The sequence below is a fragment of the Condylura cristata genome, unplaced genomic scaffold, assembly GCF_000260355.1.
Source record: "Condylura cristata isolate star-nosed mole 26May11 unplaced genomic scaffold, ConCri1.0 scaffold00050, whole genome shotgun sequence".
NCBI lineage: Eukaryota > Metazoa > Chordata > Mammalia > Eulipotyphla > Talpidae > Condylura > Condylura cristata.
In genome coordinates, this window is record NW_004567151.1 from 634,460 (window position 1) to 650,722 (window position 16,263).

Genomic DNA, 16,263 nt, shown 5'->3' on the forward strand with positions numbered 1-16,263 from the left:
GGTCAGGATCTGGTAGAGGTCTCCACGCACACCATGGGCCCGTCCTGCAGGCATGGTGGCCGCTGGCTGGACAGCACTCTAGGGCTGTGGCCGGTGCCGCAGAGTCCCGCCTTCTGCTCACCCGAGCGTCTCCGCCCTCCCCCTGCTCATTAGCGGGGACCCTTCCCTGGTCAGGGGGTCCGGGGGGATGAGCAAGGTCGGCAGTCACCCTCAGGGAAGGCTCAGTGTGGACCAGCTGGGGAGCAAAGCGGTCAGTGCCCGCGGTGCACGGGGTCTCAGGCTTGGCCGGGAAGGTCCCCAGGGTGCCCGCGGGAAGGTCAGGCCCAGTGGTCAGTTAGCTGAGCTGGCGCTGAAGACGTCCTGCAGCCGCGTCCTCACCCCGCCTCACTCTCCATTCCCGGCCCCGTGGCTGGTTTGGGGTATTTCCATTTTGTTTAATTTTATTTATTTATTTTATTTTATTCATTCATTCATTTACTTATTCATTCATTTCCTTCCTTCCTTCCCTCCCTCCCTCCCTCCTTCCCTTTTATTTGTGCACATAGAACTGGGGTACCGGCCAGAGGTGTGTGTGGGGGGAGAGGACTCCCAGAGACAGAGTGGGGAGCAGAACAGGCCGATGGACAAAGTCCACTGCTGAGGGGAGCAGCGGGGAGACAGGAGGGGTCTGCTGCGCCCTGTGGGTCCCCTCCGGGGTGGGGATCGAACTTGTGCTGCAGCGGCTATGAACAGCTTCACAGTGCTGAGCTTTCACCCAGCACCACCAGGGAGGCCCCCGGGAGTTTATTTTGAGGCCAGAGTTGTCCCGCAACATAGAGATTTGTTTCAAGGGATGGGGCTGGAGAAGCCTGAACATAGGTTTTGTCCATTTTGGGTGATTTCCCATGACTTGTGGAGATGCGGCATTTGATAGAATTTATTTTTATAACTACGTTTGCTTTGATCTCTTCAGAAGCCCGCTCTGTGGTTCTGATGCTGTTAGAATGTTTTGGGGGGGCGGGGGGCGGAGTCTCAAGAACTGGGCCACCTGAAGTTTAGTGCTTAGCAAGGAAGAGGCAGAGGGCAGACGGCTGATGTTGTCCTAGACAGAGAGGAAGGCTTATTCGGAAGGAATGAGATTTCAGAACCGGCTCGAATTAAGAGCGGCGCAGGAGGCCAGGGCCAAGCAGAAATGCCACATGGCTCATGAGTAGAGCCCCGCGCTGGAACATGGGACACCCTGAATTTGGCTACACACTCTCCGCCTAGTTCGTCCTGTGGGACACACCACGACTGGCCCCTCTTGGCCGGCGTCCAGCAAGATTGCGGCCCCCTACTGTCTAATTGATTGTAGATTCCAAGGCACGGAGGTATCGATCCCGGTCGGACTGAAGTGGCGGCTGCTTTCAGCTGTCACCGGGATGTGGAGAGTTCTGGAGTCAGCTGTCCGCGCTCCTGGCTTGCAGGCAGGGGTGGGAAGGCTTGGCGTGGCTTTCTGTTTCTGGAACTGCCTGCCTGGCTCAGAGTCTCAGGTTGGTCATGGTGCATCCGGGTGAGTGCATGCCCCACTGTCTTAGGGACGTTCCTGTGTCTTATGGACGGTTGTCAGGGTAAGACAACGTCAAGCATGTCAGTGAAGAGTCCTTCCACTTGTGTATGTGTGATAAACACCACCTATGGATACTATCGGTAGGCTGTTTCTTTCCTCTTAAGCTTACCAGAAACTTCTAATAATGATCTCCTTAATGACTGCGATGAAGGGTTACTCTGGAGACTCAGGGACCCCCAACCTATTTCTCTGAAACAATCCAGGCAGTAAAATCATGAAGGTCAATGATAGTTCTAAACCCAGAAGAATCCCATAGTTGGCCAGAAAAACCAGGGGCTTCTGGAACATTCTGAGATGGTAGCAGGGACTTTTTGTAACTATAGACAACACTTTATTTTTTGATAAATGGCATTTAGAAGACTCTCTATGTTTTTTGAGCTCTAACCTGACCCAATTTTCCGAGCGTTAAATACCAACACAGCTAATGATTTTGGGCAATTTTAATTTTTGTTCCTGCTGTTGTGATTTTAGTAACAAGAGTTCACCTTTAGCTTTTCTTCGTCGTTATGACTTGAATTAAGCTTATCTAAGTTGATGTTGGTTTTGGGTGGTGCAAAATTAGTCTGTGGAGGGTTCCTGAAACTTGAGCTTCTCTACTGAAGCAGGAAAGGAAGACAGGACAGAACAAGCGTGTGGTATTGAGCAAATATCTCCTCGTCTTCAAACATCTCCACCCACATAAATAAATGCACCTCCCCCCCCGCCAGTCCCATGCAATATTTTGAGAGAAATTAAATCCATTAGACCCTGATTGTTTTACACTTGACTCATCAGAATCTTCTTTTGTAAGAGCAACGTGATAGCAAAGAAACTCCAGAGCCTGGATTCTTGAGCCGGGTGGTGGCATTTTTGCCAGTGCTTATCGCAACTTGAACCTAGAGGAGCTCAAGTTCAATGTCCAATTCAGGACGCACAACCTTGAGTAAGTTATAATGTTCTCCCTGCAAACTCACTCAGCTAGTGTTACAGGGCGCCCCAGTGTGAACTGGGCTGCCTGTCTGTGGGTCCTCACCCACGCGCTTAAAATTTAGTTGCACTGCAGACACACAGAAGGGCCAATAATGGGTTTATTTACAAAAGGGGACAGGAAAAGGAACAACCCAGAGAAAGAGAGAGAGATACAAGGTAACTAGACTATCTTACCTTCTCTGCTGACTCCGAACTCTGGTAACAAACTAACTGAAAGCCCCGGGTCATACGGTCCTGAGAGCCGCGGCCTGAGCGAGAAAGAGGCCGTTGGACAATATGGCGCCCTATTTATCCCCCAAATGTCCCAGAATTCCTGCTTAGCTCCGCCCTTGGGTCCTCGCAGTTCTCTCCCTGGTGCTGCTGGGAGTTGTAGTTTCCAGTCACTGGAGTAGGGGGTGGAGTCCAGAAAGCCGGAGTAGGGGGTGGAGTCCACAAGACTGCAGAATTCCTTTAGGACGTCCTTCCCCCTAACACTAGGACGGCAGGCCCCATGTTCTGGGAAAGGAAGGTGTGATTAGGCCAGTGAAGGCCAGGCTATGGGTCAGCTCGTGAGCAGAGGTCAGCCCAGGCGAAACTGAGAAGTGGATCCGGAGATAGCATGCCTCATGCCCTCAGGGAAAGGGATCAGGACCTTGGGGCGGCAGGGTTGAGGGGTGCTGAAGACGAGGTCAAGGGTTTGTACGCTGTGCCCTCAGTGAATCCCCCGCCGTGAAGGCTCTTGCTTCATTCATGTGTTCAACATCCACTGAACAGACATGAACATTGGAAATACGGAGATAGCTAGTCTGAAGGGGAAAGACAAGCACAGAAGGCCACTACCTAACATAGAAAGGACAGCTTTTTAAAAAATAACTGTTTTTTAAGATTTATTTATTTATGCACACAGAACTGGAGTATAGACCAGAGGTGCAGGGGTGGTGAGAGGATTCACCAGAGACAGACTGGAGAGCAGAACAGGCCGATTGACATGTACACTGCTGAGGGGAGCAGCAGATGAGACAGGGAGGGTCTGTGGTGCCCTGTGGGTCACCTCCGGGGCGGGGATTGAACTGGTGCTGAAGTGGCTGTAGCTTCTTAGTGCTGCGCTTTAGCCTGCTGCATCACCAGGGAGGGCCCAGAAAGAACAGCTATTAGTCAGTCATGATTACTGCAATGGGGGTAAGAGTCCAGCATGAACAAAGATGAGCTTCCACCTCAGGGGGGTTGCAAGGGGTGCTTGGTTGTGTCAAGGAACTGATCTGTAAGATGCATGGGGTCCTTATGGGTTGGCTGACTGTGTTAAGGAGAAGGCTGTCTTAAAGGAACTCTGCAGAGTCTTATGGACCCCACCCCCTACTCCAGCTTTCTGGACCCTACATCCTACTCCAGTGATTGGAAACTACAACTCCCAGCAGCACCAGCGAGAGAACTGCGAGAACCCCAGGGCGGAGCTAGCAGGAATTCTGGGACATTTGGGGGATAAATAGGGCGTGATTGCCTCTCTTGCTCTCTCACTCTGGAAGCAGCTCTCCTGACTGTATGACTCAGTGTGTTCAGTCAGCCTAGCCCTAAGGTATTCCATTTACTTTGTATCCCGCTCTCTTTCCCTGGGTTATTTCCTGTTCCTTTCCCCTTTTGTAAATAAACCCGTTATTGACCCTTTTGTGTGTGCCTGCAGTATAACTGAATTGTGAGCATGTGGGTGAGGCCTCACGGACAGGCGGCCCAGTGCACTCTGGGCTACCCTGTAACAACTGGTGTGTAAGGAAGTTAGCATGCTTTCTTCCCACCAAGCTTGGGCGAAGGGCCTTCAGGTTGGGCTGGATCCAGCAGTCAGCTCTCCCAACAGCCTTGAGTTTTCTCTGGCGGGCACATTAATAGGGACCAGGTGATCGACAGGCTGGTTCTTGAGCTGAGAGAAACCATGTTGCCGAGTGTCCTTCATCCAGGATCTCAGACACTAACACTTAAAAAATTTAACAACCCGGCCCTCCCTGCTGGCACAGTGGGTTAAAAGCACAGCACTAAGACATAAAGCCACTTTGGCATGAGTTCGATCCCCGCCCGCCCCGGAGGTGATCCACACGGCGCGACAGACCTCTCCTGACCCGCCTGCTGCTCCCCTCAGCAGTGTGCTTCATCCATCTGCCTGTTCTGCTCCCCACTCTGTCTCTGGGGAAGCCTCTCATGGCCCCTGCACCTCTGGCCTGAACCCCAGTTCTGTGTGCATAAATAAATAAATCTTAAAAAAAATTAACAACCCTTTCATCTTTCTTGATGGTGACAAAGCATGTCTTAAACTTTAGAGTTGCTCGAAGGACTGGTTGGACTCAGTTTAGTTTCCATGGAATTAACTCACTTGGGAAAGTCACCTGGATCTGCCAAGGGGTGTCGCCCCCACTCCCGGCACTGAGCAAGCCTGCCCACCCACGCAGGGCTCACGAGATACAGGAACACGACGTGCTTTCCTTAGTTTGATGTTGACGAGGCGACCCGTTCAGGCCTCAAAATAGCTCCTGGGCTGAGTGAGCGTCACCTTTGGCCACTTTCCTGCTTCTAAGGGGGACCCTGTTCTCTGGGGGCAAACGGTGGCCCCTGAGTCCCGGGAGCAGCTCTGGCCAGAATTCTCTCCCTGGCGATAGGACAGTCAGCTGGAGCCGCTGACATGTTAGGCTCGTGGTTTTGGTCCTATGGTTTTGTGTGTTTAGGTGACATAGCTGTTGGGGTGGGCACCACCGTTAGCCTGCAGCTCTGTCCAAGCGGGTCCATCTCATCACCCTGGGCCATCTTTAACTAAAGAGCTCGCTTGGGTCACTTGTAAATTGGACGGAGGTGGAGCTTCTGTCCCGGCCTGCGACGCTTGCAGCTGCAAGGCGACCACCTTCCTTTACTGATGCAATGCTGTCAGCCTTTGTCTCTCACAGCCTGGGGTCCCCACGCCTGAGTGAACAGACCGCTCTCTCCTCTGCTCTGGGGGGCCTGCCTCAGGCCGGCTGCAAAGAGCACACGATCAATTGGCCAACGTGCCAATATCCATTCACTGCTTCGTTCCTCCCGCAGCGAGCCCGGCTTGAGGACAAAAGCTGAGGAGCTGGGTCAGTCAGCAAGAGCTTTCTGGCCGCAGAGGCCACACGGCAGGCTCTTCCCACGTTCGAGTGTTTCCCACGGCCCTGGAGAGATGCAAAGCCAGCAGCTTCCCTCCCGCTGCGGGGGGTGGACAGACAGTTGTGGACCAACTGTAGGAAATACTCTACAGGTACAAGGTGAGCAGACACCCGCCAGCAACCTGCAAGCCTCTGACGGAAGAAAATTGCACAAGAAAATAAATGTGTCGAAAGAGACAAATTGATGTGATAGGTGCTGTTTTCATTTTCTTGACATCATGAAATTCATTATTAATTTCTTGAAAGGTTTATTTATTGATGCTCACAGAACTGGGGTGCAGGCCAGAGGTGCAGGGGCGGTGAGAGGCTTCACCAGAGACAGAGTGGGGGGCAGAACAGGCAGGTCGATGAAGTCCACTGCTGAGGGGAGCAGCGGGGAGACAGGAAGGGTCTGCTGCACCCTGGGGGTCACCCCCGGAGCGGGGATCGAACTCGCACTGAAGCGGACACAGCTTGGCTTGGCCTGACAGCGCAGCGTTCCAACCCACTGCGCCACCAGGGAGGCCCCGAAAATGGTTTAAAATGGGAGGGAATAGCACAAGGGGCCTTGGTGATGGTGCAGAGTGAACTTGGGGTCCTTGAGGACCAACAGGAGTCATCAGAGCATACAAGGTGTGAAACTGAAGAATGATGTGAAACATATAAAGGGATGCAAGATGCCACGAGGTGTTTGGGGCCCCCAGCTGGGAGGCGGGGAGCGGGGTGGAGACATAGAGACACCCAGAAGCAAAGCCGTGGAGTTGGGGAGCCCAGAGGCAGTGAAGCAGCGGCCTGGGCGATAAGGGCCAGTTTCCCCTCTCTGTGGCGAGAGGCGAGAGAGCGGAGACAGTTCTCGCTGGCTCTGTCCCAAGCTGAACTTTTCCGTGTAGGATTTCACGGCCCCCAACTGTCCAGACAATGGACAGTTGTCTCGTGGGTCTCACGGGCCACACAAAGCCCCCACCCCGAGTCTCATAGGTATCGTTTTGCAGCAGGCATCCCCAGGAAGCGGAGTCTCTGATGACTGGTCTTTCCCAGATGTGTCTCTGCTGACCACACGCACACACACCTGGCCAGGCAAGGCAGATCTCTGGGCGGGAGCATACTCACATGCCCTGGGCACCGCTCCAGAGCCTTGATGCAAGAGACCCAGGCACAGCACCAGACCAGTCACGGGGTGACCCCCTGGTGGCAATGCTCACCCCATTGCGCTCCCCAACCCATCTGGCCACACACATGGCTGCGTTCTCCGACCAGGTAGCTCCCCGGCTCCCTGGGGGACCCCGCCAGCTTGCCATGGCGCGTGTCCCCAACACCACATCCGAGAATGGAGCTCTACAGCTCCACATTCTGACGTCTCTTTCCAGACAGGCGGGAAAATAATCCAAAGAGCACTATTAAGTAATAACCTTCATTAAAACCCAAGCAAAGCAAACACAACCGTTCTCCAAAGTGGATGAAGAGGCGATGCCGCGAAATGTTTTAAGAGAAGAGGAATAAATTTGCTCATGCATTTTATTAGGATAATTGCACAGCACCGGTTTGGCAGAAGATGGCAATTTTTAAATTAAAAAGGCCTTTTAGATTTCTCCCAGGTCACCTACACATCAGGTGATGCTTGAGATTTGTCGCCTGCAAAAGTGAACGGCGTCTACTCAGCTAACACCTCCGTGAAGGCTTCATTAGTGTGTATTTTCACATAATTCAATTAGCCAAAACACACAGGCATGCAGACGGAGCTGTTCTGCGCTGGGAGTGTCAGTCAGACTTGAAGCAGATCTGAAACAAAATTGCATAAATGCCGGGTAAAGCTCTGTGCATACAAAGATACCTTCAGGGTTCTAATAAATTCATGAAACTTTTTAAAGTATGATTTCCTAGCAGGCAATCACTTTTAATTAACAGGATCACCTACAGCAACACATGTCCTTCAAAAACTTACATTATTTTTTCTTTTTGAATTTCAAAGTTTCTGTAGTAAAAGTTGAATAGCTGAGTAGCTTAACCTCAAAAGGATTCCAGGCTTTTATGACAGTTATAAATCACTGTGGTGCCTTCTTTATAAGAAGAAAAGATTCTTAACACAACAGAGAAAGAAGGAAATCTCTTTTTAGTCGTAGCTAGGAGCAAGCATTTTCTCCAAAGGTCAAAAAACTTTTCCTCGGTTAAAGAATAAATTTTAAGGACAAGGCAATTCCTTGTACAAGTCGCTCTCTTCTCATTGACTTTATGAATTAAACATTCCCTTTCCAGGACGGGGGCCGCACGGGCTGAGGTGTGCACCTGCAGCGAAGTTCCCTCTCAGGTTGTTAGTAAACACGGGTGCGGCTGCATGTGGGGTCCCCCTTGAAGAGGTAAATGAGAACCTCCTCACGAGCTCAGCTCAGCGGCCAAAGCCTTGGTTGGTGGGCTTCTGCTGTGCCTTTGTTTGCAAGATAGTGGCTCCTTCATAGGTGTCTGGGGTGGACGGAGGAGGTTGACTGTTCTGAGGTGAGGAGAGGGTGATGGCACTGACTGGAAGAGGCATTAGGGGCATCAGACTTTCTAGGACATACACGCGGCCATTTATGGCCAAGTTCAATTCTCCCCAGAGTTCCCTGTTATCCCTACCATAATACCCAGACAGCGGCATCTGGCTCAACCCCCGACTCTCTCTCACCCTGTGAGCTTCCTCAGAGCTGAGAGGGAAGAGGAAAGCTCAGGCAAGAACAGCTGGCCACACATCATTCCAGATGCAAGAGAAGGGGAACTGTAGGGCGGGAGCAGGCGTGGGGTGGAGGGAGAAAGGCCAGGCAGGGCGTGTGCGATGAGTCCCTCTCAGTTGCCTTGACCTGGCACCCTCTGGGGCCTGGGGAGCTGGCCCGCGGGGCTCCCACATGGAGCAGTCACAGCTGAATCTGCTGCAGAAATGTAGTCGGTGGTTTTGTTACGGGGCACCCCAGTTCACCCCCTCACCCACGTGCCTAAAATGTAGTTGTTCTGCAGGCACACACAAAAGGGTCATAATGGGTTGATGTACAAAAGGGGAAAGGAAAAGGAGCAATCCAGGGAAAGAGAGAGAGAGAGATACAAGGTAACTAGAATATCTTACCTGCTAGGCTGACTTGGAGCTCTGGTAACTAACTGAAAGCGAGAGCCATTGCCCGAGCAAGTGAGACGCCCCCCCCCCTTGCCCAGTGGATCATGGCTCCCTGTTTATCCGCCAATGCCCCAGAATTCCTGCTAGCTCCGCCCTGGGGTCCTCGCAGTTCTCTCCCTGGTGCTGCTGGGAGTTGTAGTTTCCAGTCACTGGAGTAGGGTGTAGGGGCCAGAAAGCTGGAGTAGGGGTGGGGTCCACCAGATGCCCTTTAGGACAGCCTTCCCCTTAACAAAATGGCGCCCTATGTATCCCCCAATGTCCCAGAATTCCTGCTAGCTCCGCCCCCGGGCCCCCCCCCAGTCCTCTCCCTGGTGCTGCTGGGAGTTGTAGTTTCCAGTCCCTGGAGCAGGGGGCGGAGTCCAGAAAGCCGGAGTAGGGGGTGGGGTCCACCAGACTCCACAGAGTTCCTTTAGGACAGCCTTCCCCTTAACAGTCTGACTTCCAGATGCCCTTAAATTTTTTTTCTTTATATATATTTTGCATCGCTGTTCATTTTCCCACAATGTTTACTTTTTCCCTCCTCAGGGGTAGGCCCCATAGGATTTCCTCTTCCCATTGGCCCATGCACTGTCCCCTTGGTCCCTGTGCACCTCCCTCCGCCCCTCCCTCGCCCCTGCAGGGTGTCTCTGTTTTAGAACCGCCTCTCTATTTTGTATCATTATCATTATTGCCCCGCTCTCTTACAGGGGTCCCCTCTGTTCCGCCTGTAAGTGAGACCATCAGATCTTTCCTTTTTCCTTCCCACTTACTTCACGGAGTCTCATCCCTTCCAGCTCCCTCCACATTGCTGCGAATGGCTGAGTTTATCTTTTTTGACCGATGCCCTTTGTTTAACTTCTCGACTGGTCGAGAGCTGTTCAGAATAGAGGGTTGCCGGGTCCCTGGGGATTTTAAGACCAACGAGTCTGCATCGTCAATCTTGAAGTCCACTGCTGAGGGGAGCAGCGGGAGGGCCCTGGGGGTCCCCTCCGGGGCCGGGGATCAAACTCGCACTGAAGCACTGCGGCCGGCTTGCAGTGCTGCGTCTTAACGCGTTGCGCCACCAGGGAGGCCCTTGAAAGTAGATTTCTAGAACCTTCCATCAGTGTGTTTCCACTGTGACTTCTCCCAGCTAATGACCCACAAACATGCCCTCGGCAAAAAGATCTGAGTCCAGTCACGGGCAAGGACCCCTTCTCGGGTATGCTGTCTCCGCCCTGGTGGGCACTGGGTGATTCTTCTACTTGCTGTTTGTATTGTCTTTAAAATTCTCTTTATTTTGGCCCTCCCTGGTGGTGCAGCGCACTAAAGCTCAGCCCTGCAAGCGAGCCGCAGTTGCTTCAGTGAGAGTTTGATCCCCAGGCATGGCACGACAGGTTCCTGGGTCTGAGAGCAAGCTGGCTTCTTCCTAACCCACGGGACCCGGGCGTGAGGTGTGTCCACACGTGGGCCTGGTGCACATCGTGATGAAATGCTCGGAACACATGACTTGAGCAGCTCAAGTTGCTGGACCAGAAGCCAAAGCACTGACCTGAGGACCATTGTGGAATGGATTCCTCTGAGAGCCCTCGGGTGACTGCGGGGAGCCACCAGAAACTGGGTCTGAGAACCGGACAGGCCCCCGCTGGCCCTTCTGGCTATAGAACCAAGTCACCAGCTCTCCCGGGAGAGAGATAAGCCCACGTATCTGGCGCCCGCAGGCTCGCAAGGACCCCGGCAAGCCTCGTCTGTGTCTGCCGAGTTCTCCCCTCCCGCCATCGTCAGGCTTCGATTTGTTGAGCGACTGGATTTTCTTTAAATAGCTCCGGATTCTGGTTTGGCAATTAGTTAAGCTAATTGAGGATCATGCTGATATTTTTGAGCTTATTTCGAACTTTCAAAGGGCTGACACAGAGCAGCTTTCTCTCGAAGGCTGACTTAGCTCTCCTGCCGCGGGGAGGCATTTCTGGAATCTGTGCTAAACGAGCCAAGAATTCCACCGGCACCTCCATCTTGGCCCATCAGAACTTGGGTTTCTTCCAGCACGGCGTGAAACGGCTCAACCAAGAGCCCCTACTTTTCCTTCACTCGGACGGTGGGTTTTTCGCTGCGTGTGGATGTGTGCGTCTGATTATACTTCCTGCTCTTCTGGAACAGATTCAAGGGACCCCCTATGAATATCCCCTCAGGTCATCTGTTCTATAAATTCTAGCTGCTTCCATGGCCCTGAAGTCCTGTTCGCAGTGAGCGTGTTCACTATAGCCTCCTGCGGTCCTCTTTGCTCACACCGCAATCCAGAAAATTCCCCGAGGCAGAACTATGACTTTTTTTTTTCTTTTTTCTTTTTCTAAAGATTTTATTTATGGATGCATACAGAACTGGGGTACAGCCCAGAGGTGCAGGGGCGGTGAGAGGATTCACCAGAGACGATGTTGGGAGCAAAATAGGCGGATGGATGAAGCCCACTGCTGAGGGGAGCAGCGGGGAGACAGGAGGGGTCTGCTGTGCCCTGGGGGTCACCTCCGGGCCGGGGATCGAACTCACGCTGAAGTGAATTTAGGGCTGTGCTTTACCCGCTGCGCCACCAGGAAGGGCCCTGTCTCAATTCTAGTGCTTCCCAGACGAAGCTGTTCTTCCCCAGGGGGACTGGGATTCCTGGCCCTACTGTGGGTTTGCAGTGGCTTTCTAGTAGACGTTTCTGGAAGCATCCACAGTTGGAGGCCGAGATGTCCTGCCCTGTTCTCTGGCCACTGCCGTCTCCTTGAACGCCAGGGCCACCCCAGTGTGCTGTGAATGGGCGAGTTTCTGCTGCAGGCCCCTCAGGCCTGGATGTCCGGCCAGCATCGTGCTGAGTTCCAGGAAAGCCGCCAGGCAAACTGGCCACTTCACTGCCTGGAGAGGAGAAGCTTGCTCCTGTGCAAGACCAGGAGGTCTTTGGGGTTCAGACCTCCTGGGTTCCTCCCCCCCACACACACACACTCCCCAGGAGAGTGGTCAGCCGGGTCCTTGCTGCGTGGGGCCATCACTGCCCCTCAGCCTCGGGCCATGCTGACCCTGGTCCCGCGTGGACAATCTGTGTGCTCACCCTGTCCTGAGGGGACTCTTGGATGCCTCTTCTGACGGATGAGACTTTCAGTCTGGGGTGAATGAGAGACGGGGAGTACTTTCGTGTCTGCCAAGCAGGCCTTCAAGTCGGGGTGGCGGGGTGCAGGGTCAGCCTGTGTGCTGGGCCACCCCGGAGGATGGTGTTGGTGACAAGGAGCTTGAATCTGTGAGGGCCAGCCGGAGGCGACCTTGGACAGGCTTCTGGAACTCTCTGAGGCGTTGCAGGAAGTCTGAGCCAAGCGTTTCCTAGCAGGGAAGGCCCGGGCCTGTTTAGTGATTCTGACATCCAGGCTGTGCTCCGCCAGAACACTGCGGTGAAGCCGGGGGGCTCGGCGTCCCCCCCAACTCCACGACCAGATCCTACCCGTCCTCTGCTTTTGCTGGCCGGAAACACCTCAAAGGAAACAACAATGAAGCCATGTCTAAGAAAGCAGGTCCTCATAGTCCCCCCTAATGGTCCCCACTGTCCTTTAACTCAAGCGACATTGCTGGGGGTTCATTTTCTCAGGGCTCCTTCATGGCTGTAATTTGGTGCATGCAAGCCCCCACCTCACCCAGGGGTCCTGTGTCTCTCTTGGGCATTCACACCCTCCCTCGTGTTCTGTCTCCCCCCTTTTCACTGTGGGCACCTGCCAGGCCCCAGCCCTGCCCGAAACCTGCCATGGGCTGCACCCCACCTGTCGAGAGGCTCTGCAGGGAAAGTGTGCAGGAGTCCTGTTTTCCAAGAGCTGCTGCTAACCAGAAGCTTCACAGCCCCCGGTGAACGTCGCAGGGCGTCTGTACAGCTGTTGGCCACGGCCCGGCCTGACCTCGCGCTCTGGGGTGTGTCCTCTGGCCGCGTCAGAAGCCAGCCCCTGCCACACTCTGGGCACCACAGAAGGCCAGAGCAGCTCCGTCAATGCCCACAAGCCAACATGGCAAAGGGCCACTCTGAGCTGAGAATTCAGCCAGATTCTTCATGTCATGGCTAGATTTGACCCAGTGACTTGCTGATGTTGCTTGACACGAAGCCAGTTTATTCCAACAGAGAGTGATTTGAGCAGCTCTGTTCCCACAAGGCGACACCATGGCCTTCCATCCTGCAGACACTGTCAGGGGACAGCCTCAGTGCTGAGGGTCACGAGCCCCGGCTGCACCCCCATCCGTCGCTCTGACCGCTCACCACAGTATGTTGAATGTAGGGAGCGGTCACTGGTTGCCTCAGGGTCAGGGCTGTTGGGCCGAGATGAGCAGCTGCTGAACTTATCGGAACTGAGAAGACCCTAGTATTCTTCCAGGAGACGCGGCCGAGGAAACTTTGAGTTTAATGAGATCACGTTGAAGCTAAGATTTTTTTTTTTTAAGATTTATTTATTTGTGCATACAGAACTGGGGTACAGGCCAGAGGCTCAGGGGCGGCGAGAGGCTTCACCAGAGACAAATGGGGAGCAGAACAGGCAGATGGACGAAGCCCACTGCTGAGGGGAGCAGCGGGCGGGTCAGGAGAGGTCTGCCACACCATGTGGTCACCTCCGGGGCAGGCGGGAATCGAACTCATGCGGAAGTGGCTTCAGATTCTCAGGGCTGTGCTTTAACCCGCTGCGCCACCAGGGAGGGCCCGAAGCTAACATTTATCACATGTAATTGTCAAGTTACCAATGGAACAAAATAATGTAATGGAAAAAAAAAAGAAAAAAAGACTTTCAGGGGCCCTCTCTGGTGGTGCAGTGGGTTAGAACACAGCAGTGCGAGCTGGCCACAGCTGTTTCAGCACGAGTTCGAGCCCTGGTCCCGGAGGTGACCCCCAGGGCGCAGCAGAACGCTCCTGACCTGCCCGCTGCTCCCCTCAGCAGTGGGCTTCATCCATCTGCCTGTCCTGCTTCCCGCTCTGTCTCTGGGGAAGCCTCTCACCGCCCTGTGCCTCTGGCCTGTACCCCAGTTCTGTGTGCATCAATAAATAAATCTTTAAAAAAAACACTTTCATTCATTTTCCAATTTTCCATCTGAGATATAGGTCATTGGAGCAAACATCTCTTGTCATTACATGTGTGTAAAAGCTTGTCCAGGGGAAGCCTGTCTGTCATCATGGGACTAGCAGGCCTAGTTTGAAACAGCGTAGGAGTGGATATTTCTGCAAATCCGGAACACGTTTTCTGTCGTGCAGCTTAGTACCGGGAGAGATGACATCCCAATAATGATGACAATCTTCAGGACACTTCAAAGCCGGCGTACTGTGTTTTCTAGATCTGTCTATAGAGGAAATACCTTGCAGAAAATATACAATTTGACCTGAGAGCCACTCAGACTCACACAGGGAACGGGAACACTAATTAAATGGTGTTAAAGCAATTAGATTTCGTTTAGATCAGAGATGAGCATCCTTAGGCGAGTTAAACCAGACAATAGAAGACCCTTAAATAAAAACCAAACAGGGTCCTCCCTGGTAGCTCAAACTGGTTAAAGCGTAGCATTGTAAGTGATCGGCAGCCGCTTCAGTGTGAGTTTGATTCCCACCCCGGAGGTGACCCACAAGGCACGGCAGACCCCTCCTGTCTTCCCGCTGCGCCCACTCTTCATCCATCTGCCTGTTCTGCTCCCCACTCTGTCTCTGGTGAATCCTCTCTGCAACTCAGGCTTGTACCCCAGTTCTATATGCATAAATAAATAAATACATCTTTAAAAAACCCCAACTAATAGAAATTTGCATTGCTATTAATATCAGGGAATATTAGAAAGCACTGAAATAGATAGCTGGCTATTTCACTTTTTAAATGGCTTAAAAAAGACAATCATTCTCCTGTATCGAAATTCTATGTGGTATTAGCGATAAAAGAGACATTCCAGTAAGCATTAGGAAAAATAAAACAGGGAGAGGGAAATCTTTAGGTGATTACCGAAAACATGAAACAAGAGGTAGTTATAAGTAAACCACGACTGGAGTAAATTGAGGGATGTAATTTTTTTCTTCAATTTCCCAAACACTGAACAATTTGAAGGAACTTAAAAAAAAACTTGATTGCTCCAGAGACCGCTCTTGGAGTGAAATTGCAATGAGCAATAATAATGATAATTCACAATATTGAGAAATAGTCACCAGATTTTCTCAGTGAAGATAATTTTCTCAGTATCTCTTAGTATTTTCTCAACAGACATAATTTTCATGTTGAACTTCATTACCATGTTTTTACATGAGATGCATAATTCATGGTATAATTTCTGAATCTAAGTATTACTTCAAGGAGTTTTTACTGACAATTCTACTTCCTTCTGTGAAATGTCTCCAAATTGGAATTAATTTTTTTAAAAAGCTTTATTTATGTGTGCATACAGAACTGAAGAACAAGCCAGAGGTGCAGGGGCGGTGAGAGGATTCATCAGAGACAGAGTGGGGAGCAGAACAGGCAGGTGGATGAAGTCCACTGCTGAGGGGAGCAGTGGGGAGACAGGAGGGGTCTGCCGTGCCCTGGGGGGTCCCCTCCGGGGCCGGGGATCAAACTCATGCTGCAAGAGCTGTGTCCAGCTCCATAGTGCACCTTAACCCTCTTGCGCCACCAGGGAGGGCCCAGAAAAGATGTATTTTATGAGTGACTATCAAACAGGTATACAAAGTCAGTTTCTTTACTATCAACTGGGACATTTCTGACCCATCAGCTCAGAGAAGCCGAAGAGTAACCTACCTGCCCGCATTCAGTCTAATTTTGTGTATGGACATACATTTTAGCTTTGCTTGCATACTGTTGACTTGGTTTATGACTGTTTAGATGTATGGTGTCCACTTCTTCACTTGTCTCTGTCCCTGTTCCTACAGTGCCAGAGATGTCCTTGGCAGAAGAACCAGTTTTGAGAGATTACTTTGTGTCTTGAGCAAATGATTAAACTTCGCTGGATCTCAGTCCCTCATACTTATGAGCCAAAAGATTGGTACAGACTTTTGGGTAAATTAACCGAAATTTATTCATTCAAACAACCCCAATTTCTGGAGTTGTTTCGAAAATAAGAAAAGATGATGATGATCGTGGTAGTGGTATTTGTAGTTGTGGTCATAGTGATAATGGTGGTGATGATGAAGATGATGGTGATGGTGCTGATGGCAATAGCTGTAGAGCCAATGGTATGGTGGAGGTGGTGGTGATGGTGGTGGTAGTTTTGGTGGTGGTGGTGATGATGGTGATGGTGGTAGAGGTGGTGGTGATGGTTATGGTGTTGGTGGTGATGGTGATGGTGTTGGTAGTGATGGTGATGGTGATGATGGTGGTGTGATGGTGATGGTGATGGTGGTGATGGTGATGATGGTGGTGGTTGTAGTGCTGATGGTGGTGGTGGTAGTGATCATGGTCGTGATGGTGTTGGTGGTGGTGGAGGTGGTGGTGATGGTAATGGTGGTGGAGGTGGTGGTGATGGTG